Source organism: Rhamphochromis longiceps, linkage group LG2 (assembly GCF_057381845.1).
Source record: "Rhamphochromis longiceps isolate RC_006_pf linkage group LG2, R_longiceps_female_GT1.1, whole genome shotgun sequence".
Lineage (NCBI taxonomy): Eukaryota > Metazoa > Chordata > Actinopteri > Cichliformes > Cichlidae > Rhamphochromis > Rhamphochromis longiceps.
In genome coordinates this window covers 30,937,492-30,965,095 of record NC_140558.1, presented here as the reverse complement: position 1 = coordinate 30,965,095, position 27,604 = coordinate 30,937,492, and the positions used below count along the sequence as shown (strand labels likewise).

Sequence of the window (27,604 nt, the reverse complement as noted above, 5' to 3'; positions counted from 1 at the left end):
TACTCACCCACATACGTAAACATGTTTGATTGTATTACTTACCATGTAATACTTTTTGTTTTTTTATGTTAGAGCTTGTCTCAAAACTCTGCTTATTTAAGCGTCTGCACAATATGACAAGCATTAAGGCTTTCTTTGCTTTTGTGTCTCTCAACAGGTACAGTACACACACAAAACAGCCCCAGCACTCGTGTGTGCGTGTGTGTGTTTGTGGCAGATCCCTGCTTAAAAAAAGAAACTCCTACCCATCAGTAAGCATTCAGAGATCGTAAGTACACCTTCTACCCTACCTTCAATTTTCTCTGACTTAATGTGCCAAAGCTGTATATGTATATACAGCTCCCAAGTTAATATCACACTGTGCGACTGTTGATATAGTACAAAAAGATAAAAGTAATTCAAACTAAAAGGCCTATTAGACAGAGCATGAATCTTGTGGAAAAAAAGAAGATTTCTAACTCCTTCCCTTTGAGTTTGACCCAACAAAAGCGTATAAATCCTAGTCTTACAAAAATGAATCTCTAAATCCTTTATCAATGAGCCACAGGCAAAAGCTATTGAGTTAAATTTTGCTTAAATACATCTGCGTCTTCCTCACTGAATGATTGCGCTGTAACAAGCCATTTAAAACGAGTCATGCATAATCGTTCTCAATTCTTTAGCCTCTAACCTTCTCAGTCTCTGTGTCTTTCTTCAGAAACATAACCTATATATATTCTGTCAGGAGGTTGCGAACCCTGTCTTGGCGGGACTCCTGTGTTGCTATGATATTGCAGTAATGCTGTGCTCGCACGTACAGAGGCGTTTTGTGTGTGTGTCTGTGTGTCCTCTGCAGCTTTTGCTCACATCTGCAATTCTGCATTGATTCCATGCCAGTGAGCAGAGAGCTGATGCAGAGTGGGAAGGGGGGGTGTCTGTGTTATAGCCAGGTACATCAGCTAGCGGCTATTGCCATGGTCGAATGTGCTTGAGGGAGTTTAATAATGCTGCAGTGTGAAAAGTCTGCAGGCAATACAGTAATGAAATTTGCTGCAGTCATAAGACATTGTGTTGAAATGTACTGTATATGTTACATACACATGTCACAAAATTTATTTATTTTTCATCGTTTATCACTTTGAGACTGAAATATCTCAGACTAGGATTTTTAGGCATTACAGAATAGTGTAACAAACATGATTATTTTTCATAAAGGAAACACTCACCCCCAGTTGGACATTTTCCCTAATTAGCATATGAAATATTCAAAACATGTTGTTTATCCTCAGAGCGCTTTAGGATATAAAAAAACAACAACTCATAGGCCACTTATTGTCTTCGAAAGGTGGCCTTTTATGCTTGTCAGACCTCCTCTGTGCCGAAACCCTGCCGTGTATTTTATCACCTCTTTTTGTTACGGGTTGGTGGTCAGAGACAACTTAAACGAAAAAAGTTTGCAGAGTGTCTCACGAATCAGCTGATAGTGGTCCGCGTGAGTCTGTGAGAGATGTTAGGGATGTAAACTTGCAACCCCCCTCCAAATCGAGCATTTTCATTCCAAATGCAACGTGACGGATTTATGTGTAAAATGTCGTTTCGACCCCGCTACAGAATTTCATCTTTGTTCCTGTGTGTCCTGCCAGTTTTCATCCAGTCTCGGTGTACAATGCAGAGCTTTGCTAAGCCAATAACTGCGAGTCTGCAGCCATGTTTGCAGCTCAGTGAGGCTGCACTTACGCACAGTGGTGCTTTCACAATGCTAATGTCACCATGCTAACTTGCTCATAATGATGATGCTGAAATGGCGGGTATAAATCATGGTGTTCAGCAGCCCATTTAGCATGTCAGCCAGCTAACGTTGCAAGCAAAAGCACTTAACATAAGGGTCATGGCAATTTGGTTTATAAAACGTATTAGACAAATTTAAAATTTAAGCTAGTGATGCCGTTAGCTGATCATCCAATGTACTGTAATGACATCTATTAAATGGGAAGCACAAAAATTAAACCTACCTCATGGTTGTGGTCAGGTATTAGTCTGCACCAAACTACTAGACTGAACAGCACACAGACTGACCAATCGACATGCTGCTAGCATGACCAAAAAGTTTCATTTCATCAAATCTGTAAACACATTTGACACTTTTGTTCAGTTTGACAGCTGCATGTAGTTGTACCCCACAAATAAAGTGGTGCTCCTGAATGGTGTTACTCCCAGCAAAGAGAGGCCAGTGTCCTTTTCCACTTCACAGAGATTTGAACAAACTGTGATGAGTGGAGAAGGGCACAGTGGACCTGACTTGCCGGGGACAGAAAACATAAAATCATCCTCTGTGAGGGTGGATACAAACCACAACTCAACCATATGGAAGGTATAACTATCAAAGGCAGGAGGGAAAGGAGTCTGTTTTTCTGCATCCGTGCATTATATACCAACCCGTTCTCACTCCCAAAGCGTAACATTTTACGCTAGGTGACAAATCGTCACCATATTACGTTTTCGGCTACCCACCACGTTCCTAAATGACGACCTCGGAAAAAGAGGTAATATGAGAACCGTCTGGACTGAACCTACACATGTTCGCTCTTTTTCTTCAAATCGCTTAGAAACACGCTATTTAACATCATTAATAGTCCTGGTTAAGGTCAGGAATAAGGTTATGGTCAGGGCTAGGGATAAGGTTAGGTTTAGGGCTGGAATACAGGGCTGGAACGTCTATTACCGCGGGAGCGTCATTGCACTGGATTCCAGCCATAACCCGCCGCGTACCATAAGAACGCCGAAGGTCTCCTTTCGCGTTCCTCAGGAACGCCGCGGGACGTGACAAAACGTCGACATGTTACGCCTCGGGAGTGAGAACGCTCTGTATATACATGGTGATGTTTTTCCCTAGGAGACTCCAGTGTAAGCTTTTAAGATAGGGCAAGGGCATTCGAAACCATATAGTGGAAAAAAAACTAGCTCAGACTGACAGATCAGATAGCGATTAAGTCTGAGATGCAGTTAAGCCACAGTCACATCACCAGAAATGCTTCATAGACACTTAATATAGCAGTGTAGCTTAGCTGGATTTTATTGGACTCTCTCCTCACACTTTCTGCATCAAATTTCTCCTTACATGATTTTTAGGCCGATACTGATTGTGGGATAAATGAAGGATTTATCTCCAAACCCTCCTGAAATATAGTGACAGTAGAAGGTAATAGGCACTAAATAGGACACCACAGAGACATCAAACCATTTGAACCATCCAGAGGCAGGTTAGAGACCTGTGCTTGTAGCCTGTATCAAATCTTTTCCAAAGGTTTTCATCAAAGACAGATGTACTTTAATACAGTGAAGCTGCCGTTTGAATCCTAGTTTCAAACACCAGTCCGCTTCGGTTAAGAGGTCTCTTTTACTCTTTTGGTACATTGCTACTGACACGGGAGCTGGCCCAATTCAATAGCTGTATTGATAAAATTGATTAAATGACAGTCTGCCATGTGAGCTTACTGCAGGGTTCTCTCTATCTGACAACCCATGCACTGCTCAAGGACCCCACTCAAATTTCTCTCCAGTGTCTTTGTTCACATGTCATCAGGGGGCAACATTAGCAGGTAAACTCATCAAAGGCCAGACTGGATTTCCTAGGGGTGCAGCACTTACCAGTTGAAAACCAGCACACAGATCTTCAGCCTATTCTGTTTTTGATGCTGTGACCCTAAAGTCACTCCATCTCTGCCCTCTCTCCTGCGTCTCCCACACTCGACTTCTCCATCATTTCTGGCTACAACTCTCTCTTTCTTCTTTCGTTTGTGTATACTCTGGATTCAACTTGTTTTCGCAGTTGAATGCTCTAAGATGTTGAGCTCAGAGCAGCCATCAAACACTGCAAATTTCCTTATGTCTGGTCCCTCGAGCTGGGAGGCTCTGAGAGTCCTCAGATGTCTCTTCTCCTTCTGTTTAGACAAACAGATGCCAACATCTTTGGGAAGCTAACAAGGCTAGGCTTGTGCTAACATGTTGATAGAAAAAGAAAAGAACTGCGGTAAAGCAGAGACTGCTGCTTCTAATTGAAGCTCAAATTCAAATTCAAATTCAAATTTTATTTGTCACGTACACAGTCATACGCAGTACGATATGTAGTGAAATGCTTGGACAACTGCTCGTGACCTAAAGAAAACAAAAAAAGGAAAGGCTATGAATAAGATAGGAAATAAATATGAAAAATTAAAAAGGGTAAATTTAACTAGGAAGGAATAAAATATAAATTAAGGTTAAAAATGAAATAACTGTACAACACAAATTAGAAGCTAAACTATTGTAATCGGCCAATCACAGGCAGACTGTCTTTTCTTTTTGCAAAGTTCACTATTTAAACCAAGTTTTATCTCTTCTAAATAATAGCGGAACTTTTAGAAGCAGGGTGTACTTCTTAGTGTGTCCTACACGTGTACACGGCTAGGCGTGATCATCTCTATGCTCGTCTACATGGTCCTCATGTTCTGTCACAACACTATCTGACAATGAGCAGCTCTGTCACACTGTGTGACACGGCGCTCCAATTAATCACGGAGAAGGACCACTAATGAAGTCATTATGTATTCTGAGAGTTTCATCTTGACATCTACTTTTCCCAGTGAAGAAACGACTGCTGCAGAATTACACATTAAAAAGCTTAAAGGCACGGCGATAATGGATTAGGAAAAATGGAGTTTGACAAGTGAAATGTAACTGAACAGAACAAAACAGGGTATGATTTAGTCCGTCTCTGAAAGTGTTTATGTGGGCTATCTCCTTTTTTTCTACCGGTGCTGTTATTTTGTTTTCTTGTCTCCAGATTTTTCTAATGCCTTTATAAATATTTTAATGAGTCCAGGAACACAGACCCGATGCCCCTCTGATCTCAGAAAGGGACATCACATTCATCGTAAAAAATCTATTCATCAGTACAGTTACAATCAAAGAATACAGTCTGCCCAGGGTGTGAGTAAGACTTGTTTTAGCGCTGTATGTGTTGTAAAATAATAACATCCTTAAAAACAGAGAATAACAAGAGCATTCAGAGAGCGCAACTCCCCCTGAAGGGTGAGGACTAAATTGAAACTTTGATGTTTTATGACATTTTTATTACAACATGCTGACGTCAGACTGTTTTTTTGGAACTCCCCAATAGTGACGTCTGCATTGTTATCATAGATCATTTATGCTGATGTTAGCATTGTTAATAAGGAAATCTAGTGTGGTATATTGTTCTTTTTGTGTCATTGTTAAATTACATCTTGATGTATCTGTAGCTCAAACAATAAAAATGTCCCCCAATAACTAATATATTGCTATAACGTTTAGAGATGATCCAATGGAAACTAATTTTTCGAATTCGTGTGACCCTGATCTTTGACCTTTGACCTTGAAGAATTACATTATACACTGATGTTTTTTATTATCTTAAATGTATGATTGGAGCAGTATGAGGATTTTATAAGCTGTAAACACTTGAAATCTTAAGAAATATTCATTGAGTGAGAAAACTTGATGACATCACTATGGCTACGTTCACACTGCAGGTCTTGATGCTCAATTCCGATTTTTTTGATCAAATCCGATTTTTTTGTCTGCCTGTTCACACTACAAATAAAATGCGACAGCAAACGCGCTCTAGTGTGAACGCTCAAAGCGGCCCGCATGCGCAAAAGAAGACTTCACACACAACGCGCTCTGTTTAGACCCAGAGCAAACAGTATTGTTTGACTGATGACCCTTAATATAAAGAGTTCGGACTTTACATTTCCCAATTTTTTCTTTAAGTTATTTTGTTATTTACATAATAATGTAAATAACCTAATAATGATCCTTATTGCTGTTTTAGAGAGGAGCGGTGCTTCAAAGGATAGTTGCAGATTTCTGTCAGAATCTGCAGATTATACAGTACAAATAAAATGTTCACGTTTCCCCAACATTGTCTTCCCAACAGTTTCACTGATATCTACACGGGATGGCCAGAGAAGCGTTCGCGATGTCTTCTCTGGCGCTGATAATTGGCGTCTGTCTTGTGTCGGTGACGTAAAAGACGGATTTAATGCGACCTGACCGTTCACACAGCAGTCGCTTTCTGAAACATCGGATATGTATCGGATTCAGTACCACATACGAAAGTGACCCAGATCGGATTTGAAAATATCGGATTTGTGCCGTTCACACTGTCACACCATGATCGGATATGGGTCGCATAGGGTCAAAAAAATCGGATTTGATGCGCTTTCGCCTGCAGTGTGAACGTAGCCTTTGACATTGCAGGGCTTTGTATCAAAAAAAGAAAAACAGTGCTGTATAAAGCTCTCTCTGTGGCCTTTCACATGACATATTACTTGAGATGGTTTCTTGATTTTTTTTTTCAGAATCAGAATACTTTATTAATCCCGAAGGAAATTAGGGTTACAGCGGGCAGCACGCTAATGGCGCATGCGCACTTACAAAGGAACCTTCTGACCAACTTTACACAAACATCACATTGGGGAGACATGTCAGAAAGGTAGGCTGATAGGAAAAAAAATCAACGAAAATACATAGCATGAGGTAAGAGGAGGAGAAAAAAAAACTCCACTCAGACTGAGCTCCTAGTGGGAGAACAGTTTGATAACAGAAAAAAAACCACCTCAGCACAAAAAGCACATGACTATCAATACACCATAGAAACACAAGACAAGCAACAGGGGCGGGTAAAGGGTAAGAGAGAGCCGGTGTTGACAGCGCATCCGGGCCTGCAGCATGTCTGCGCTGGTCCAGTCGACTGCACAAGCGTTGAAGGCGTTTCGAAAGGGAGGGGGGATCAGTGTGTGCATATCAGTGTGTATGTGTGTGTCCAGAGTTCAGCTGAGACAGTATCCTTTGCCCTGCCAGGCTAAGTAAACAGTCTTCCAGCCAACCCAGGTGGCCTTGCATGGAATGGGGGGAACAGTCTAAACACAGTCGTTATCAGGGTGTTTTGTTCAGCTCCAGCCTTGAGGCTGCAGCTGACGCCGAAGGGGACTCCGCATGAAGTGATGATGGTTTTTACTTTAGTGCGAACAACTCATATGAATTTCAAAGCTGTTCTAACAGTCCAACACTGGTCTCTCAATCTCCCGTTGGAGAGCCGTGAGCTTTCTATGATGTTATCCAAACTTACGTTCCGTGATGTTGTCATTCTTTTTGCTCAAAGAGCAGGTTCTGAGAACTCACGACCGCAGTGCACTTCCCCAAGATGTGATCGAATTTGCACTCAAAGGTGTTATTCGAGCTAGCCCCTCCAGATGTAATCCAGTTTTTCACTCAGAGGTCTTGTTCTGAGTATTCACGGCAGTCGTGCGTTCTCCAAGATCTTCTCCGTGCTGCACTCAATGAGCCCATTTTGAGAAACTCACGCCTCGTCCCATCATTTCAATCCCAGCGGGCAGCCTTGTGGGGGTTTGAACAGAAGTAAAAAGTAAGTAAAAACACAAGACAAGGACATAAGAAGCTAAGCAGGGAAGATAAGGGCAGGAGAGGAGAAAAGTGCGACCGCCTTCGCTGAGAGCCAAAAGGGTTTCAAGGTCAGCTTTGACTTTGGGTGCTAACAATAAAGGTCAAGGTCAAATGCTTAGTCAACCAAGGTACTCTTGTCACTCAAGGCCTACTATATTGTTGTGAAATTGAAGAGGATCCGCAAAAAATTGTGGGTGATATAAAGGTTGTACTGATTTTCCCATTTGCTGTGAGTTTGACCCGATTGTCATCAAAATGTCCAGGAATCTATCCCCATTGCTCAATATTTTTTGACACTAAGCAGAATAATCTCTATCAGATGAATCACTTTGTTTACAGTGGTGTCCCAACACACATCACAATGACACTCAAGCAGTTTTGATACAAGACCTGACCTGTGTACTAGCATGACAAAGGCTCCAGTGTCAGCAAAGTCTGGCGAACAGCTCATAGTTGCTTGTCGCTCTGTGATCGTTTTTTTCTTTGTGTGCAGATGTGTGTGTTTTTTAGTGACAGTAATATATTTTCATTTGTGTAAATGTCTAAAGTCTGAAAGCAATTATCAAAAAAAAAGGAGAGTTCAGTTCCTCAATGTGTCTTTTAAATTACATTAATGTACAACTAGTTTATATGATAAAAGGATGTGGAAGTGAAATGTAACTCTAAAAAAGAACAAAACAGGATGTGATTTAGTTAATCTCTGAAAGCGCTGCTGTTATTTTGTGTTTTCTTGTCTCCAGATTTTTCTAATGCCTTATAAATATTTTAATGAGTCCAGGAACAAAGACCCGATGCCCCTTAGATCTCAGAAAGAGACATCACAGTCATCGTAAAAATCTATTCATCAGTACAGTTACAATCAAAAAATTCAGACTGCCCAGGGTGTAGCTGAAACTAGTCTGCTTGCACCAGCAATGGAACGCTTCAAGAGACCTATTTGTAAAAATGCGGCGTCCTCAACAGAAGCCACATGAAAATCTTCTTTATGAGATCATCCGTAAATGGCAGCGATCAGCAAACTCATTCTCAACAGGTCCTGAATGCAGCCGTGCATTTCAAATCACCATAAAATGTGACACTTCAATGGCATGCCCCTGACTAAATTGAAATATAAATAAATATTATATGTATATGAACAGTGAGGGAGAAAAATGATTGTTAAAAAAGAATCCCAGCAAGATCTGAATCTGAAAACAAAGAAGCGAAACATGAGCAACAGAGATGCATTTACACAGACACGCGTGCACCCGGCCAATCAAAAACAGCGAGTGACAAAATGTAAAAGGTTCTAAAGGTTCTAATTCTAAAGAGATGAGTAACAGCCTTCACATTGTACCATCGGCTTGTTAATGGATGCAGTGAAAACAGTAAATAAATCGGATTTTGTTTTCAGCTTTGTACAAATCCTAAATCAGTGCAATAAATGGTATTCTGCTTTTGTTGATGTCCTGCGTGCGAACAGTGTGTGTGTGTGTGTGTGTGTGTGTGTGTGTGTGTGTGTGTGTGTGTGTGTGTGTGTGTGTGTGTGTGTGTGTGTGTGTGTGTGTGTGTGTGAGAGAGAGTGAGTGAGAGAGAGAGAGAGAGAGGCGCTGTTAAAGACCAGCATTTGTAAGAGGATGATGAGGTAGTCTCAGCGGGTTGTACAGTGTATCATCTTACTTATAACATCTCTTTATACCTCATCCTTGAGGCTTACAGCTGCTGCACTGTGAGGATGATACTATGGGTCCCTGATCCTCAGCTTCCACAGTGATCCCTGTCCTATGGAGTATTTAATTACAACCTACTGAGTTACAGTCAGACTGCTGAATACACGCATTCATTTTTGCACTTCAGGGTTACTGTTTTTGGACAATTATTTGAACTAACTTTTTTTTAAAAGTGCTAAAACTACCGTATGTTGGCTTGTTATATACTACCATATACTGGTCAGATTTACTACTGAAATAGCAGTAGTGTGCTATCTCCGTGAGCTTTTTAGGGCCCTTGCAGGGAGGAAATTCTCACTTTCTGACACACCTTCAAAGGGCTATTTGTCAGCTAAGGCCCGGTTTCAGGTCAGTGATGGAGGCTGGGGACTGCAATATGCCACGGAGTATCCTCACACAGACAGAAGTACAAATGTGTGTCTATCTAATAACAGAAATGAGAGTAAAAGAAATGAAGCAATTTCCAGTTTGAGTGCAATATCCTGAGAATAGCAGCGCAATATCCGCAAATACCCAACAGCATAAAGGTGTTTAAAGCTGTACACACTACTTTTCATGCAAGGCAGAGAATGTGAGTTTGTGCTTGCATATATCGTATCTCCATGCTTAAAGACTTTTTGTCGGGGACTCATTATTTGACTACCCTGCGCACCTCCTCCTTACAGACACAAAGACACACACAAATGGTGCACATGTGCACTGTGAAGGCTTTCTGAAGCATGAAATAAGCTTTCCTACGGGAACAATGAAGAAGAGAGTGGTTTGTGTCCCTTGCTATTTCTTAATTAAGTACGCACAGCTCTTATCTTAAAATCGTAAATGTCACCTTCGGGCTCCTGGCTACCTCTCTGGTCCTCTCTTTTTCTCACGGCTTTTTAGTAAAAATGCTCAAATGTAGTCAGTGTAATGAAGCGGGTGGCCATGCTCCTAATAAAAAGGGGTACAGCGAATAAAGGGTTGTGTTGCCACAGCAGCGGGTCATTCATTATTTTGAAATCCCAAAGATAAACATTACCACTGCAAATTTTAATGAAGCATAATCCTCTCATCAGCAAATAAGTTGTAAAGTGAACGCAAAACACAATGAATGCATTTGCGAGGTTCAAAATAAGGACCTTTACCGGATATAATAATTTTGTCATTCAAACCTCATCCAGCAATCAGGCTCGGTGGCATCTGAGCGCTCATTTTGTTGATGTTCACAGAAAAATTCATCCCATGCTTCCTGAAGTGCCTCCTACAAGTTAGATTGCATTGTGTGCACTCATTATGTCCTGTACAATCAAGGTGTTCTCACAAAAGCTCACAAGGGTTGAAATCCTATTACTGTGCTGGTCACTCCATTCAGACAAAATACCTGCTGATGGTTTCTTCTCTAAAAATTTCTGCATAGTTTGGAGCTTCGTTTTGGGTCATTTATTTGTTAAGGGAGAAAATTGCCTCCAATCAAGCAGCATCCACAGGGTGCGGCATGATGTGGCAAACACAGTGAAGATCCTTTCTATTCTGTTTGAAGAAGTCATCTCATTCCCCTTCACTGTGTTTGACAGATGATGTCCAGCCCTCCTCGCGTTCACTTTTTCTTCTTCTCCAGCATCGCACAAGTTTCCTACTTTCTAACGCAAACCCCTTGAACTTGGCTCCATCTGTTCATAACAGGTGTTTCATACCTTCTCCTGTCCTGTGTCTGTGTTCTTTTGCCCATCTTAATCTTTTCCCTTTAGTGCCAGATATGGCTTTTTCTTTCCACTTCTGCCGTGAAGCCAGGATAGTTGAGTTTCCACTTTACTGTCGATGTTGAGACTGGGGTTTTGTAGATACTGTTTAATGAAGCTGCCAGCTTAGAACCTGTGAGGTGTCTGTTTCTCACACTATAGGCTCTGTTGGACTCATTTTCTTGGCCTCTGTCTTCTCTTTCTATTCTGGGCAGCGCCGCTCTGTGAACGGAGTAGTACACACTGTTGTTTCCCACATGGAATAGCTTTCATTTCTTGAAACAAGAATACCATTTTGAGACTACAAGCGAACCCACAGAGGCTCGTGCTCCAGACACTCAACTAGTCATATTTCTTGCATCTTTAATCAGCAATACAGCTTTCAGCTGCGCTAACATAATTGGAAAAAAGACTTTTCTAATGATCAGTCTGCCTTTTAATATAATAAACTTGCACTTTGGTATGGTTATGTCGATTCCTCTGGAACCATGAAGGATTTCTGATTAATGATTCCATTAAGCAGAAATCGTCATCTGCAACATTCCTGACCAATTAAATGTTATTTCAATTAAAAACAAACGTGTTTTGTTTTTCAAAAGGCAAGCGTGCTGCAAGGCAAAAAGAATCCTCTGCACTGAATCAAGCGTCAAAACACAGAAGAGTTTATTTTCCAAGATAGGTAAATAGACTCTCAAATCTCCCCTCCCTTCCCTCTCCTTCTCCTGTCTTCATATCACACTCAAGGATGTGTGTGTGCGTGTGTGTGTGCATGTGCGTGATGTGCTCTGGACTGTGATGAGCCAAGAGGAGGTAGTTTGACGATAAGAAACATATTGGTGCTCGGCACCTGTCTGCCTGCCTACCAACTGACTGACTGACTGACTGACTGACTACACAAGCCAATTGCACGTGAAGTCTCTCTCTCTCTGTCACTAACAAAAGTAAAGAGGGAAAAAAAAGGTTGTTTGTTTGGTCACATAAAAATCTAACCAAACAAACCTTAAGATGAAACAGAATTTTCATTATTGTGTCAATCCGATTTCAACTTTCAGTATGATCAGAAAAGTCACAGCTTTGAAGACGAAGCAGCTTCGAGGCTCAAACACAGACTATTTTGTCTCACCCGTAAAAAAGCCTCAGTGCATTTGTCACTGTGTAACAAAAAGCTGCACTAATGCTCCTGACAGATTAGCTACTGCCAGTGCAGCTACGCACATTTCAGCTTGTTTTACTTGTTTTAATAGGCGTTCCGGCTCTGATCATATATCCCCAATACAAACAGTTTACTTTACGCACTGTAAAAGAGAAAAAAATGATACACTCTGTATATCTTTTGTCTTTCCAGCTCTGGTTTGTGCTTGGCTCGGCTTATGACTGCAACAGGGCAGCGGAAAGAGTCGGGGGCTTATAGTAAACCTAAGCATACACACGCACAAAAATATGCCTGTCTCCAGTGCATCAACCATCGTATCTAATTAACGTCTGACTGCGTTCTATTCATTACTTCCTACGTTTCTGTCCTCCCCAACCCCTCGCGCGCTCGTAAACAAACACTGCATTGCACAAACCTCTCAGCGCCCCTGTCATAACACCACCACTTTGCAATCAACTTTGCTTTCTCAAACTTCACACACATGGCTGAGCACAGGCTATCACACTGGCGTGGAGGAGAGAGGAGGAAACGAGCTGTGACAATTAGCTGAGACAGTGCCGGGGCCTCAAGGAGAGAGGCAGCATGCACCTCTTAGACACTTCAGGGAAAGTCCACCACTGACGGGAGGTGTGAAATTTACCATAAAATGTTGGAGGAGTCTTTAGTGCTATCTCTTCCCATTCTTGGCGCTGGATTAGAAATAAAGTTATGTGCTTTAGTGACAAAGGCATGAAAAATTAAGGACACTTCCAAAGAACAGCTAGAATTATTACAATGTGACAAGCTTTCACAAAAAAATGACTTCTTCTGTTTATCTATGGTATAAATCCTCTCATCTTTCTCCTATTCTTGCCTTTACCACAAAGACACAAATGTTCCCAAATGTACTGTAGGAGCAGTCATTATGCAATAGAGATTGATCCTTTCAAACGCTCCTGCAAAAGACCACCCGGAGTATTACCTGCGATCTTGTTGATTATCTCCACATTCCCATCGACTGGCATGTGTCTCCTCCCCCCAACCCAATACTCATGCTGCACTTATCACTCTGTGGTTCCTGATACAGAGCTACGGTATTGATCGCACCCCATTAACAAGGATGAAAGTGCACAGTTGCAGTCTGATTCATCACAAATCACGGTGCAGCCATCACTCAGTGGGCCACCTACACTCACAACTGAAATAAACATCCCTCCGCAGGTAGCCTTCCAACGTGCTACCTTCTATAAAACGATTCCACCAAGTCCACCTCATAAAAGACCAGAAGAGCTGAAGTGCGTGTGTGGCTATACACAATTTATATGAGTCAAAAGGCAACAATGGGAGACGCTATCCCCCCAAAACTATCTGATACACTCTCTCCATTTAATTGTTCTGGCTGAATGCCTCCAGAATCGATATCAATGTGAAACTGGACTTGCTACTTTGTCATCTTTGCAGACAATAAATGGACAAAAGTTGGCAAAATGGTCAATATATCATGAGTCTGTCACAATAACGTCATAAAGATTGAAAGCAGCATTTGGGCAGTGAGAAAAATAGTTTGAGCACACTTATTTATTCTTGAAAGATATCAAGGAACCATTTTTTTTTCTTCAAATATTGAACACCCTGACTGATGCGAGCGAGCGAATTTCACACGACAATGACAGCCGCAACAAGAACTGCATGCAGTCAGCGGTTCTGCTTCAATGCAATAGTCAAGCTCTTTTAGACGCACGCACCACAGCAGGCTGCATATTCCTCTCTCCTCTCCTTTGCCCAGGGTGCATTAAATGGATTAAAGCACTAAGAGCAGGCAAGCATATATTCATTTCCTCCACACTGAGGATGAGAGCAGCAGACAGCATATTATAGAGTGTCACAAAGTCCCGGGATCATCTCTCCAAATCAAAAAAAGCAGAAGATTAAAATCTTTGAGAGCAGATGCAATCTTCTTCATTTAACAGTGCTGATTCCAAAGTGTTTGTTTGCTTTTTACGCAAGATGAGTGGGAGTTATCCTGCTCGGATGTGAAAGCTACACAAGTAAAAATTAATCACAACATAATTACTAAGAAACAGAGCTGAAGTCAGAAGAGCTTCTGATATTTCTCCAGACAGGTTATGATATTGGTTCTGTGTCATCAGTTTGGATGAAGAATACTTGAGAGGTAAAAGAGATTAAAAAAAAAAAATGCTATGTATCGAGAGTCAAGGGGTTTCATCCTCGTGGCTATTTTTTGGTAATAATACTCACCCTAAGCAGGATAAACTCTTTCAGATGAATTACCTTGTTTTCAAGGGTGCACCAACACATATTACAATGACACAAAAGCAGTTCTGATATCTGATCTGACCTGTGTATACAGAGGCTACAATGTTAGCGGAATAGCTCAAAGTCTGGCAAATAGCTCGTTGCTTGTCACTCTCTAATCTTTTTGTTGTGTGTGTGTTTTAGTGACAGTAATATATTTTCATTTGTCTAAATGTCTAAAGTCCAAATGCAAATATTAACAAAAACTAATTTAGCTTCCTAGCTGCTGACAGACTTCACTTCATCCCCGTCCTCTAAACTGCATTCATTTACAGCTAATTTACATCAGTAAAAATGATGTGGATGGAGTTTTGTCTGGATTTTTCTCTCTAATAATGTGTCAAAAATAAAGTGTGCTTTATCGTGGCTGTTTTAGTTACTTGGTCATAAAAAAGTCCAATGTTTGTGCATAAGTTAAAATAGCTCAAATATGAATGCATGAAAAACTGATGGAGTATATTTGGTAACCTTATCACCTTTAATATACTCTGCTCGCAACCTTTTACCAGAGTCCTAGCATGATCGTAAAGCAGCGTTACATAACTCAAGGGTGGATGGATTTTTCTCATCTAAAGTAAAATTGTACACTTCATAACCTCTGCCTCCCATTAATGGCAGAACCCCACTGTAACCGTCATCAGCTACATTCTTCACATAATGGTGTCACTCTGTGTGCTTTACATTGTAATGCTGTACACAGAATGAAATTCATATCAGGTCCTTTTATCAGGTTATGCTGAGGTCATAAACACTACAAGAAAAAAAAAGACTGCATGCTTCAAGTCAGTGTGGACTTTCTAAAAAAATACCCTTCACTGCTTTGGCTTCCACAGACTTTTTATAGTTAACTCTAAGAGTCCATCACAGTTTAATTTGATAAAATTAACACAGAAACACTGAATCAACCAATTTTTACAGTTTTCCAAATTGCACATCCTTAAATAAAATGATTAAAACAGGTAAATATTTTGCTTTATGGTAAATAAATAATTGCAAAATGTTAGGGAACTATACTCACTGGTCACTTTATTAAGGTTGTTACCTTCAGGTCTAAAAGTCTTCCGTTCCATCACATCCCATAGGTGATCTATTGGACTGAGATCTGGTGACTGTGGAGGATTTTAGCATAATGAACTGTCTTTAACTGTTCAAGGAGCCGATGTGAGATGATTTCTGCTTTGTGACACGGCGTTTCACTGAATGCTGGAAGCTGCCATCAAAGGATGGGTGACTTATTAATGGATAGATATAGTCAACAATAACACTCGGTTAAGATGTCGTGTTTAAACAACACTCAGTTTGGGGTTAAAGAGGCCAAAGTGTGTCAGAACAAGAGACCATTACACCGGAATCAGGGCGGAGCCATGCTTTTGTGTTTAGGCATAATTCTGACGTTACCATCTGAATTTTGAAGCAGAAATCGAGACTCCTCACAACAGATAATGTTTTCCAATCTTCTGTTGACAGATTTTGGTGAGTCCATTTGAAATGTAGCCTCGGTTTTCTAGTCTTATTTGACAGGAGTGGTTCCCAGCATGGTCTCCTAATGCTGTAGTGCATCTGCTTTAAGGATCACTGTGTTGTGCATTCAGTGCTGCTCGTCTGCATACTCTGGTAGTAACCAGTGGTTATTTGAGTTACTTTTGTCTTCCTGTCACGTCAAAGCAGTCTAGCCATTCTTCTTTGACCTCTGGCATTACCAAGGCATTTTCTGCCAGTGAACCGCCACTCAATGGATATTTTCTTTTTCAGACCATCCTCTGCAAACACTAGAGATGGTTGACTGAGAAAATCCCAGTAGATGAGCAGATTCTAAAATACTCAGACCATCTTATCCTCATTCTGATGCTTGGTTTGAACTTCAGCTGGTTGTCTTGCCTAAATGCATCAAATTTTTGGGTTATTATTTATTTGTGTTAATAAGCAAACTGATGTACCTAATAAAATGGGAGGTGAGTGTAAAATATTTCGCTGAGTGTCTATTTGAGTAAAAAGTAATGATACCTTTGGCTCTGTGAAAGGACAGGAAATACAATTCATGTAATTCTCAGCTGTTTTAATGTGTACATGTCAGCATTTTGAGTAGGTATTAGATCATCATCATCATCTTTATTTATAAAGCATTTTTAAAACAACCACAGCTGACACAAAGTTCTGTACATTACAAATAAATAACACAAGATCCACAGAAACAACAAACTGTTAGCTAAAATAAAAAAAAGCTTTGACATCATTTAACTGGGAGGTTTCAGGAAAAAAAAGATGGCATAACTGGTGAGAAGCTAACTGGTAATACAAAAATGTTTTATATCTAACACTTAAAAATTTCAGGCTCAAGAATCAACACAGCTCATTTCACTCAGAAGAATTCAGAAATACCTTAAAATGAGAAACACTTTAAGTGTTTGACTGACTTGTTTAAGTTGCGCATTTAGTTAGATACAACACCAAAAAGCTATGCTGACACATTACAAAACCTCAAACAGATTGAATGCACAGCAGTGGATGTTGGTCAGCGATGAGGCAAAAGAAGAGTCAGGCCTAGCTGGACCCAAGTGTGCACGCAGCGGGAACACAGCAACTCAGCAGGCCTGATAATTACACACCCTGATGGTAGAGCCACTTTGAATTCTCTGCACACTGCCAAAACATACCAGCACTAAGATAAGTCACTGGTGAGAGACGGACACGGAGGGAAAGAAAGGGAGGGAGAACTGTTACAGAAGCTCCCAGATCAGCCAGACCCAGACAGCAGGGAAGCTCGCTTGCAAATCAACCGCTTGCTGCGTTCTGAACCTAAGGTGTGGAGTTTTCTGACAGACAAAGCCAATGCACTATGCTAATGGAGCAAATCTTACATTTTAACAGATCTTGCATAATCTTTGGCATACGTGGAATCATCTCATCGTGCCAATAAGCACGAGTAAAAACACTTTCCCAGTAAAAAACAGCGGTGTTAAAGAAGCAAAGAAGCCAGACACAGTAGAAGCTCAGTGAGTTATGTGCAGTATAGCACAGAGGTCAAACCAGGTATTGTGATTACTGGTGCGCTGCACTGTTACGCCCCCTTGTCATTAATACATGTAAATGCAAAACATGCACAGAACTGCTGTACACCAACCGACACAAGCTCATTAATATTCTCTGTTGGGCTTCTCGTGTTATCTCGAAATGAACAAAAAGCATTTGTAGCATCGGTTTTTGCACAGTTAAGCAAATTGCATGCATTAATATAGGGTTTGCTGAAGTGTGCCTGAGTGAGAAAATGTGCTTTGACTATTAAGATGCTGCCCAAATATAGAAAGTGTTGAGAGTGTACATGAAATCAACTGCATGTTGCAGACTGCAGAAGGCCACTTTAATGGCAGTCACGGAAGGGTGGAGCTGGGAGGGGCGTGTGGGTGATATCTCATGGGTGGCAGCGATAGGAGAGGGAGGAGGAGGAGGAGGGGGAAACAGCCATGCTGTATTTCTTAGAGAATGAGTGTGACTCTGTGTCGTTCCGCTGTCAGGCGAGCTGCTGAGAACTGCGTGCTTCACTGAAGGGTGACAGCGAAGAGACAGAGCCGCTCTGCTGCTGTCACTGCCACTCTGCCTCGCAGTTTTCAACTGTGGACAACTGGATGTTGTAACTAGTTGCTGGACCTAAAGGGCTAATCATATCATTTCCCCCATGAATGTAAAAGCTGTAGCCAAAGCCAGATGTTAGCTAATGGTGTCATTTATAGCAACTTTGAAAAAATAAAAACTAAAACACGAAGGAGTCTGGAATTGATTTTGTGAAGGTTGGGAGTCTCACCTCCTACACTCGTGTCTTATTATTTACAGTATTTATACATCCTGAAAGGTTAGGTTGGGTAAATAAAAAAAACTAGATCAGGAATGAAAACTGAAGCAGTCACACAGGAAAGATTCAGAGTCTTGTCAAAGCAGAGGCTGCTGAGTAAACTTCGGGGAGAGAATAATGCAATGCAGACCTGGCTTTCTCCTTTCAGCTCCTGACTGATGAATCAAATGTTGTCAAGTGGAACCTCCGCAGCCTGAGAGCATAGATTCACAATAACCAGCCAGGGAAACCGCATCGCCTCCCTATCTTATTGGTAGGAAGCTTATTGGAATATGACGGCTGGTCTCTTTTCCTGAATTGCTTTTTCCACTTAGGAAATATTCTTCATTGCTTACATCCCTGCCTCTATATTTCATCTGATATTTTTTTCCTCTCCTCAGTTTCGCTGCCGTGTGGCTTCATTTAGTTTTTAAACTAATTCCCCATAGCTGCTCTTTTGCACCACCACACTATAATTTAAAAGAAGGCAAACACATTCAATCATATGCGTAAACAGTAGCGCTGCCATGGCGATATATAACAGACTGGAGGTTAATTTTTTACTGGTGTTTCCCCCCCCCATTTATTTCATTTTAATTTATGGTTATTGGACTATCAAGCAAGCGTACTGTATGACTCAGGGTAAATTTTTTGAGACTGCCATCAAACAAGTGAGTGTACTTTTGCATGAATATTAAAATGAACTTAAAAAAAGAAATTCTCTGCATTCACTCAACCTCAAACGAAACTGAGAGAGGTGGCCGCTTCCATCTTCCTCGGTTTTAAAGAGCTTATCCACGCTGTTATGAATTAGAAGCAGCTTATACTGTATCACAGGTATATAAAACTTCGTATTTTAAGGCTGGGATGGTGACTCTCGGTCTCACATAGTATAACGTCAATGCAGATGAATAAAAACAAAAAAAAAAGGACAGAAATATTACATTTATTTATGACCTCTACAGGTGTGCCGCAGTGTGTGGACGTTTAAACCTACCACTTTCCTTCTATAAACATTTGCTTTATGACCAAGAAAGTGAGGGGAAATTCTTCACAAGCTATTACATGGATGAGCTGGCTCTCTTCACCTCCTGCACCTTTTATCAGAGAGGATCACGCTCAGGAACAGTCTGAGCTTCTGTTTTATGGCACGTTTTAATGGACTGTCGCTATGGGAGAAACCGGCTGTCAGACACGGTTTTGCCATCGTGAGACATGGCGTGTACTGTTGAGTGTGACCCAACTGTCAAAAAAGTCCACATGCTGGGACTGAGCCTGTGAATGACAGCAGCTGATCTAAGGTGTGTGTTACCAGGGCTTCAAATAATGGTTCGGGATTGGCAGCAGACTATGTGAACTGGACGAGCAACCGGCTCAAGTCACTATGCTATTCCATAAAAAAAATGGAAAATAAAACGCAGTTGGACTCAAACGCACTGTGCATAATTACAACCATATACCTATAAAAGAGCAGAAACATCTGTCTTAGATTACTGACAAAACAGGAGAGATATTTTCTCAAGATAAAGAAGTGGATCTATCAAATGACCAAATAAAAACCAGGGTGTCAGTCTTTAAGATGCTTCACCAGGTTTGTGTGCTGCTGTTCACGTGTTCTGCTGCTAGTGATGGGAGGGGCTGGGCCATTGTGTGTGTTTTTTTTTCTTAACAACCCTATTCTGTACATATGTTGCCTATTATATATACAATACTGTAAAAAAAAAAGTCATAATTTTCATCACATTTTCAGAATCGTCAGCATAGTTTCTGGTGACATCCCTGGTTACAGTAAAGGTTTAAGCTGAAAGTAAGCATTTTACAAAAAAAATATGAATATAGATTAATGAGAAGACTCCACATTGGTGACATATCATTAGAAATTATGGCTGCCATTAACCTTATTAGCAAATTATTTGCAGAACTACAGCAGGGCGATATGACCAAAAAACATTTGAAAATTTGCGATAACAATATAATTGACACGAGACAAAATACTTTACAACTCCTCAACTTTATTAGTGCAAAAAAAAAAAACCATCAATGTATTTCCACTTAAACAAGCAGCTTTTTTAAGTGCATTAAAGTTATATAAAAAATTAACAGTGCAAATGCAATTCCTTGCTGACAGTTTAACCAAAAGGCATTTCCAGTGGAAATTGGCTGACATATCCTCAGCATAACCATGTATAATATCCACAAAACTTAAAAGAGGTTCTACACACACAATACGGTAATATTATGGTGAAGCACAGTTCGCATCACTCCGCCAGGCTCCTGCCTACGATAGCCGTAATGCTCCAACAATCCATCAAGCGGTGCGGCTTCGTAGCTCAGCAAAGTCGTACTGAAACATTTGACAGATTTTCGAGCGCCATGTACCACATAAAATCGTTTCGAGGTCAGTAAACACAACCAGAATTCATACATAAGACACACGGGATTATAAGGGGCACTGTCGATTTTCAGAAAAATTAAAGGATTGATTTTAAGTGTGCCGTATTTCCCAAAAAACACGATAATAACGATGGCCCGCTAGCACGCTCTACCAAAAATAGTGTTTTGTTGTGTATCTGACGGATGAAAGCTAAACCAGTTCCACACCACTGAAGTTGCAGCATTTTTACAAACCAGTTCCGGTTCATCCGTTTCATTTAATGATCCACTTTCGCTCTTCTCATTCTGCGTCGCTGCCATGTGCGTATGTAAACAAAGGCACTGCGCATGCGCATTTTACCCATATTACCCATATTCTATCGCGATATTTCATTTTCCTATCGTTGCCCAACATTACACCGGTATTACCGTGAACGGTAGGATATAGCCCAGCCCTATGCAGAACTGTTTGCAATTAACTGTCATATAGGAATTGCCTTTCTATTCAACTAAACTATTCCCAGTTGCGTTTAGGTGCAATTATTGCATGTGCCTTCGGAATTATTGATTTTTTTCTTTATTCTGAATAAATGAATGAAGCACCGCATTTATAGACTCCCTTTTAGTTGACTTTGGTGTACACTCAACTCTCAGGTTCAGACGTCTGCCTGCATTTAAGGAAGCAAAAGCACTCATGTTAGGCTACGTTCACACTGCAGGCGAAAGCGCATCAAATCCGATTTTTTTGACCCTATGCGACCCATATCCGATCATGCTATGACAGTGTGAACGGCGCAAATCCGATATTTTCAAATCCGATCTGGGTCACTTTCGTATGTGGTACTGAATCCGATACATATCCGATGTTTTAGAAAGCGACTGCTGTTTGAACGGTCAAGTCGCATTAAATCCGCCTTTTACGTCACCGACACAAGACTGAAGCCAATTATCAGCGCCCGAGAAGACATCGCGAACGCTTCCTGGCCATCCAGTGTAGATGTCAGTGAAACTGTTGGGAAGACAACGTAAACATTTTATTTGTACTGTATAATCTGCAGATTCTGACAGAAATCTGCAGCTATCCTTTGAAGCACCGCTCCTCTCTTAAACAGCAATAAGGATCATTATTAGGTTATTTACATTATTATGTAAATAACAAAATAACTTAAAGCAAAAATTGGGAAACGTAAAGTCCGAAGTCTTTATATTAACGGCCATCAGTCAAACAATACTGTTTGTTCTGGGTCTAAACAGAGCGCGTTGTGTGTGACATCTTCTTTTGCGCATGCGGGCCGCTTTGAGCGTTCACACTAGAGCGCGTTTGCTGTCGCATTTTATTTGTAGTGTGAACGAGGAGACAAAAAAATCGGATTTGATCAAAAAATCGGAATTGAGCATTAAGACCTGCAGTGTGAACGTAGCCTTAGAAAAACTGACTTTTCCCTGAGTAGAGCTCAAACTTAACGCACAAATAAGAAAAAATTCAATGTGATATTTTCTTGAAAAGAAACAAAGTAAGAGGGAGATCATCAAACCCTCACATTAAATAAAATCAAACTGTTGCTTTTTAAATGGCAAATATTAAAGCTTTATTTGTACTTGTTTCAGGTCTATGGATTCTTTTTTGTTATCATAACACTTTATGAGAACATAAATCCACCAGTTTTGGTTAAGCTGTCTTGTAGACTGCGTCCTTTGGAAGGTGGGACATTGTGATTTCCATATTGTGGTGAAGGCTATGTGGTTATATGATCACATTAATGATGTAGGAGTGAGTCAGAGGAGCAGCTTAGCCCAAGACTAACAGGTCAGCACACTACACTCAAGTGGAACAAAGAGAGCTTCAAACATATGGCAGATGTGGCTTTTTTTTTATTATACTTGTGCATCAGGATGTACGAAATGGCGATTCAACCCCTCGGGGATTATTACTGAGAATTACATTAAGTGAACTTAATGCGTCACTCCTGTTTTTGTCTTTTTTTAGTGTCTGCAGGTCAAACTGACACAAAAATATATTTAATATATGTGTGCCATGACTCATTTGCTTAAGATTGGAGTTATATATTAAATATTAGAGTTATAGTACATGCAAATACACCTGTTTATATCGCCCAGATAACCCTATAGGACGTAATATGATAATACCTGTCCACTAATATTTTCATTTGTCATGTTTGAGGTGCTAACAAAAACAGAGTGATTTCTTGAAGACGTCCCGAGCTGTAGCGTGAGTGCAATCTGTGCAAGAATGACAAGATGTCAGTGATTTAACAAGGCTGCAGCTTCTGCTGAAACCGAAAAATAGGTTTCAGCGTCTTCTTGCTTAATGGGATTTGGAGAAGAAAGCAAAGTTTTGTGTCATATCTTTCTCAAGGTTGTGAACTCCGTCGTGAAGAAGTCACATCCTCTCCAAACCAGACTCGAATTTTCAGATCCTTTTCAATAGTTCCCATCTCCATCTCAAAGACAACTCCTCGTTGAGACACAGCAAGCAAAAACACATTTAGGCAAAGCATGCACCACTCTATTTTCACAAACTGTTTCACACTTTTTGGATTGCTTGCACTCAGTGTGCCATTGATACGGGTTCCCTATGAGCTGATCCTTTTTCCTCCTTTTTTAAACTATGAATTGCATGAAAGCAGAAATTTTCATTATTTTTGGAACAGTCATTTATAGTGGTGAAACAATTTGGAAAAGAGGACATTTGTAACACGTGCATTGCATCCAGCTGTTTCAACTTCAAGGCTTAATAACTAGTTTTCATTTATGACTACTCCAGTCAGTAGGGCGCATCACACTGATGTGTTTCCACTCAAATAATTTCACCCCAAAGAGCAAAGAAGGGACCAGCAATTCAGGAAGTAAAAGTAATAAACTGGCACATCTTGTAAAATGAGTATTTGGTCTTTTACTACATTTTACATTCATATGAAAAAGGAAGTTTTAATCACAGACTCTACAGGCCTCGGTTAGTTTGTCAAAGATTAAAGCTCATAACAGTTGGAGTGGGAAAAGGAGGACTTTTTTGGAAGGGTTTCAAGAACAAAGCCTCTTCTTTCTATAAAGAACATGGCAGCACAGCTTAGGTCTGAACAAACCTCAAGACTTCTGGAACAACATCTTTTAGACAGATGATACCAAAGTGGAGATGTTTGCCCATAAAGTCCTGACACAAACGCAGAACACCTCACATTACAAACACCTCATATAAGCTGTCAAAAATGGCAGTGGAGGGGTGATGGTTTGGACCCAGGCACCATCACAGTTAGTGAGTCAACCATCAACTTCTCTGTATACCAAAGTATTCTCCAGTCAAATGTAAGGATATCTGTCAAGCTACAGCTAAAACTTGACCAAAAATATGTAATGAAAAAGGGGAATGATCCAATTGCAGCAGCAAATCTACAACACGAGCGCTGAAAATGAAAAGCCTCAAAGCATTGCTATGACCAGTTAATGTTCAGATCTCAACCTGACAAAAATCCCACAATGGGACCTTAAGAAAGGATAAGCCATGCGCAAAAGAATGCCCGAAAACCCCAATAAACGTAAGCACTCTTCACATTTTAATGAAGAGTGCAATCACAATGTTGAGAGAGATGAGTAAGTAATTCAGAAAACTATTATGTTAAGGTATTCCTGCCACAACCTACTGAATCGTGGGGTGTACTTCGTTTTTCATATGACTGTGTAGAGTCCTGTGAAAACTTCCATTTCTACATGATTGCAGTGGGTAGAGGCCATGTATGTAAAGAGAGGACAGTGTTCATTGGTATTAGTCAAGTAGGCACACAGACACGAGTGTGAAAGCATAGGTAAGCAGGTCAGATATGGTAGAGCTAACTTACACTGAGGAAGGACTTACGGTAAGTCACTGTTATTTACGGTGGCCCTGAGAGGCCAAACGGTCTGCAACTTAAGAAAACATCAACAATAAGAAAAACGCTGCAAAAGCACACAAAACACAACGGAAATAGAAAAAACGACAACAGAAATAGGAAAAAACAGATTTCCAAAAGCACAAAGGAAGTGTTTCTGGGGAGACAATAACCCGACGGACTAGTTGCAGGAACCCAAAACATGCTAGGTGTGTTTTATCGTGGTTCATATAATACTGATGACGGATTTTTAGGCTAATAGTTAGGCTAACACACTTACCTCTCATCTTTTCTTTCCTCACAAAACCGATAGATCCTCCACTTCTTTTAAGTGTCTCCCAGCGCAATTCTTAGCATATTTTGGTTCCTGCAACTGGTCCGACGGGTTATTGCCTCCCCAGAAACACTTCCCTTGTGCTTTTGGAAATCTTTTTTTCCCTATTTCTGTTTTCTTTTTTCCTATTTCCGGTGTCGCTTTTCCTATTTGTGTTTTGTTTCTTCCTATTTCCGTCGTTTTTTGTGTGCTTTTGCGGCGTTTTTCTTATTGCTGGTGTTTTCTTAAGTTGCAGTCCGTTTGGCCTCTCAGGGCCACTGTAGTTATTGCTATTTAAAATGAATGAATATATATATATATATATATATATATATATATATATATATATATATACACACACACACACACACACACACACACACACACACACACACACGTGTGTGTGTCACAGAAGTGTTTGGATATGTTTCTTTTGACAGACTGGATGAAACTGCACAGTTTTACTGAAGGACAGGAAGGAAGGAACTTGCAAGATTAAGGAAGAAAAGCAGTGTGCAATCTACTTCCAATTTTAGCCAGGGGACTAAAAAAGGTTTTAAATGATTCAATCCTACAGATAAAATACACAATGAAACAGAATTTCATATCAGCCTTCACTTTCCCTGCAGAATGGATTGGGTCGTATTCCCCAGTTGGATTTCTGCACGTCTGGCTCAGGCGGACTGCATTGACAGAAGGGATTAGGCCCAGTGCCGATGGCTTCATTTGATTGGCTCTCTTGGTGCAAAGGTCTGTCTGTGTATCGCAAATGAGAAATTCTAAAATCTTTTGTAAAAACAAAAAACAAAACAACATAAATATTTAGTGAACGTTTTATCGCAGCCTGCAACTGAAAACAGATTAAAGACAATGGCTGCTGATATGTCAAAATGACTTTCCTGTTTGACATTTCCTAGAGGCCAAACATGTGACAGAAAAAGTATCTTTGTCTGGGAAGGCTCATTTCACAGTACACTGAGGAGATTATTGTGTCGCCTCTTTCATAATCCTAACAGGATTTCTCCAGAATCAAGGATTTGCTACATATGATACAAAATGTTGGCAAGACTGTTGGCTGAACTTTGGTTGACAGAGGATGTCTGCGATTGAACTAGTAGTATCACTATGCACTTTAAATCCACTGCTCAAAAAAAAAAAAAAAAAAAAATGTGGGCACTTAAGTTAAAATAGAGGGATATCATCCTGTCCAGTTAGGAGACATAAACCATTTTAGCAGTTTTGGTCCACCGGAGAGGCAACAGCATAACAATCCTTCAAAAAGGAAATGGTTTTGCAGGTGGTGGCTGCAGACCATAGCTGTCTCCTCATCTCTCCTGAATGATTTCTCTCTAGTTTCACTTTTTGCTAGTGCCATGTCACTATATCTGCTGCCTATTCGGGCTGCTCATCCAGAAGGGCACAGCCATACTTGGTGTCATGAGAAGGTTTGCCTTGTCTCCCAGCACATTCTCAAGAGTGTGGAGGAGATAACAGAAGAGGGGCTCTTACACAAGGAGAGCTGGACAGAAGTAGCTGCTCATTTCTGTGAGGAGGAACAGGAAGAGCACTGCCGGAGGCCTAAAGAAACGACCTCCAGAGGGCATGTTTCTGTCTAAACTGACACAGACAGACTTTATGATGGCATCAGGGACCACTGTCTTTAAGTGGGACTTGTGCTTGACTGGCATTCAACCAAGAACACCAGAAGAGGCAGGTCCACCCCTAGTGCCCCCTTCTCTTCACAGATGATGTTGCAGTCATCATAACATTCACCACACTGACTCCAGACTCTTTCACACCTGTGACAGGTGCACACTGTTAACCTCCTCTCAACTGTGAATAGAAAAGGGCTCCATCGGCAGACCTGACTTTGTGTTATACTGGAATCACATCTCAATTTCTTTGACCAAAGCAAACATATAACAAGAAGCACTCAGCGAGAGCAAACCTCCACTATGGCAGCTCACTCTCTCTGAGCATATTTACTTTTAAGAGAACAGTATTGTACATTGTGTTTTTTCTTTTTTTATTCTATTTTTATTTTTGTGGATATAGTGCATTTGTAACATTCATTTCATTGTTTACTCAATTCATTTAAATATTTAATAATAGATATATCAATTGAAAAAATGCTTTGATGGCATATTTATTTTGTTTTCTAAACCAAATTATACTTGTGAACATGCATTAAAACTGACATGTATTCAAATAGTTACATAGCAAAGTCATAATAATATAATATGATATTTACAATCCCCATAAACAATACAAAACAATGGAAGTAAGAAACATAATTTTAAATAGCTCTGTATATGATTATTATATGACCTTGAGACCAATCCAGTGGCCCTGACATGATCATTTACATTTTTATATAGTATTTTTTATATGTTGACAGTACACACGATGCTGGTAAGAGTCAGTTTCTACACCGTTTGTCCATTTTTGACCAGTATTAGATAATAATAATCTTTAAGTTGACCTTGAAGGCCTTGGTGGATGTGAGGCAAATTGTAATGGATTATTAACATGATCCCACTCTACAGCCCTACAGTGCTTTATTAACATTCTGTTAATGTACTACTGCTTGCTAGCAAGGACCCTATTAATAAACCAAACCAGTGTAACCAACTCTAATTTCTCTAAATGCCATTGCTGATGCCTTACAGTCTAATATGTATTCTTTAGCTACAAAACATAAGCTTGGCCTGTCCATCAGTCACAAATAATCACTGTGATACTACACACGTATTGTCTGACTTCTCAAGGCAGTGATCCAATAACACTCAGCTCCTTACAACAGTCCTCACTTTCCAATTAGTGCTGCACAACTCCCAAGTTTCTGATTGTGATTCCATCTCTGATTCATATT

At 40.4% G+C, this 27,604-nt stretch overlaps 1 protein-coding gene across 1 annotated transcript in view; it reads left to right on the top strand.

The window, feature by feature from the left end:
- Window positions 1–250: 250 nt before the first annotated feature.
- The window catches only part of frmpd3 (FERM and PDZ domain containing 3), a 57,742-nt gene continuing 30,388 nt past the window's right edge, over window positions 251–27,604 (top strand). The window contains exon 1 of the mRNA XM_085422716.1: window positions 251–268. The gene's annotated coding sequence lies outside the window, so the exon portion shown is untranslated. The remainder of the gene's footprint in view (window positions 269–27,604) is intronic.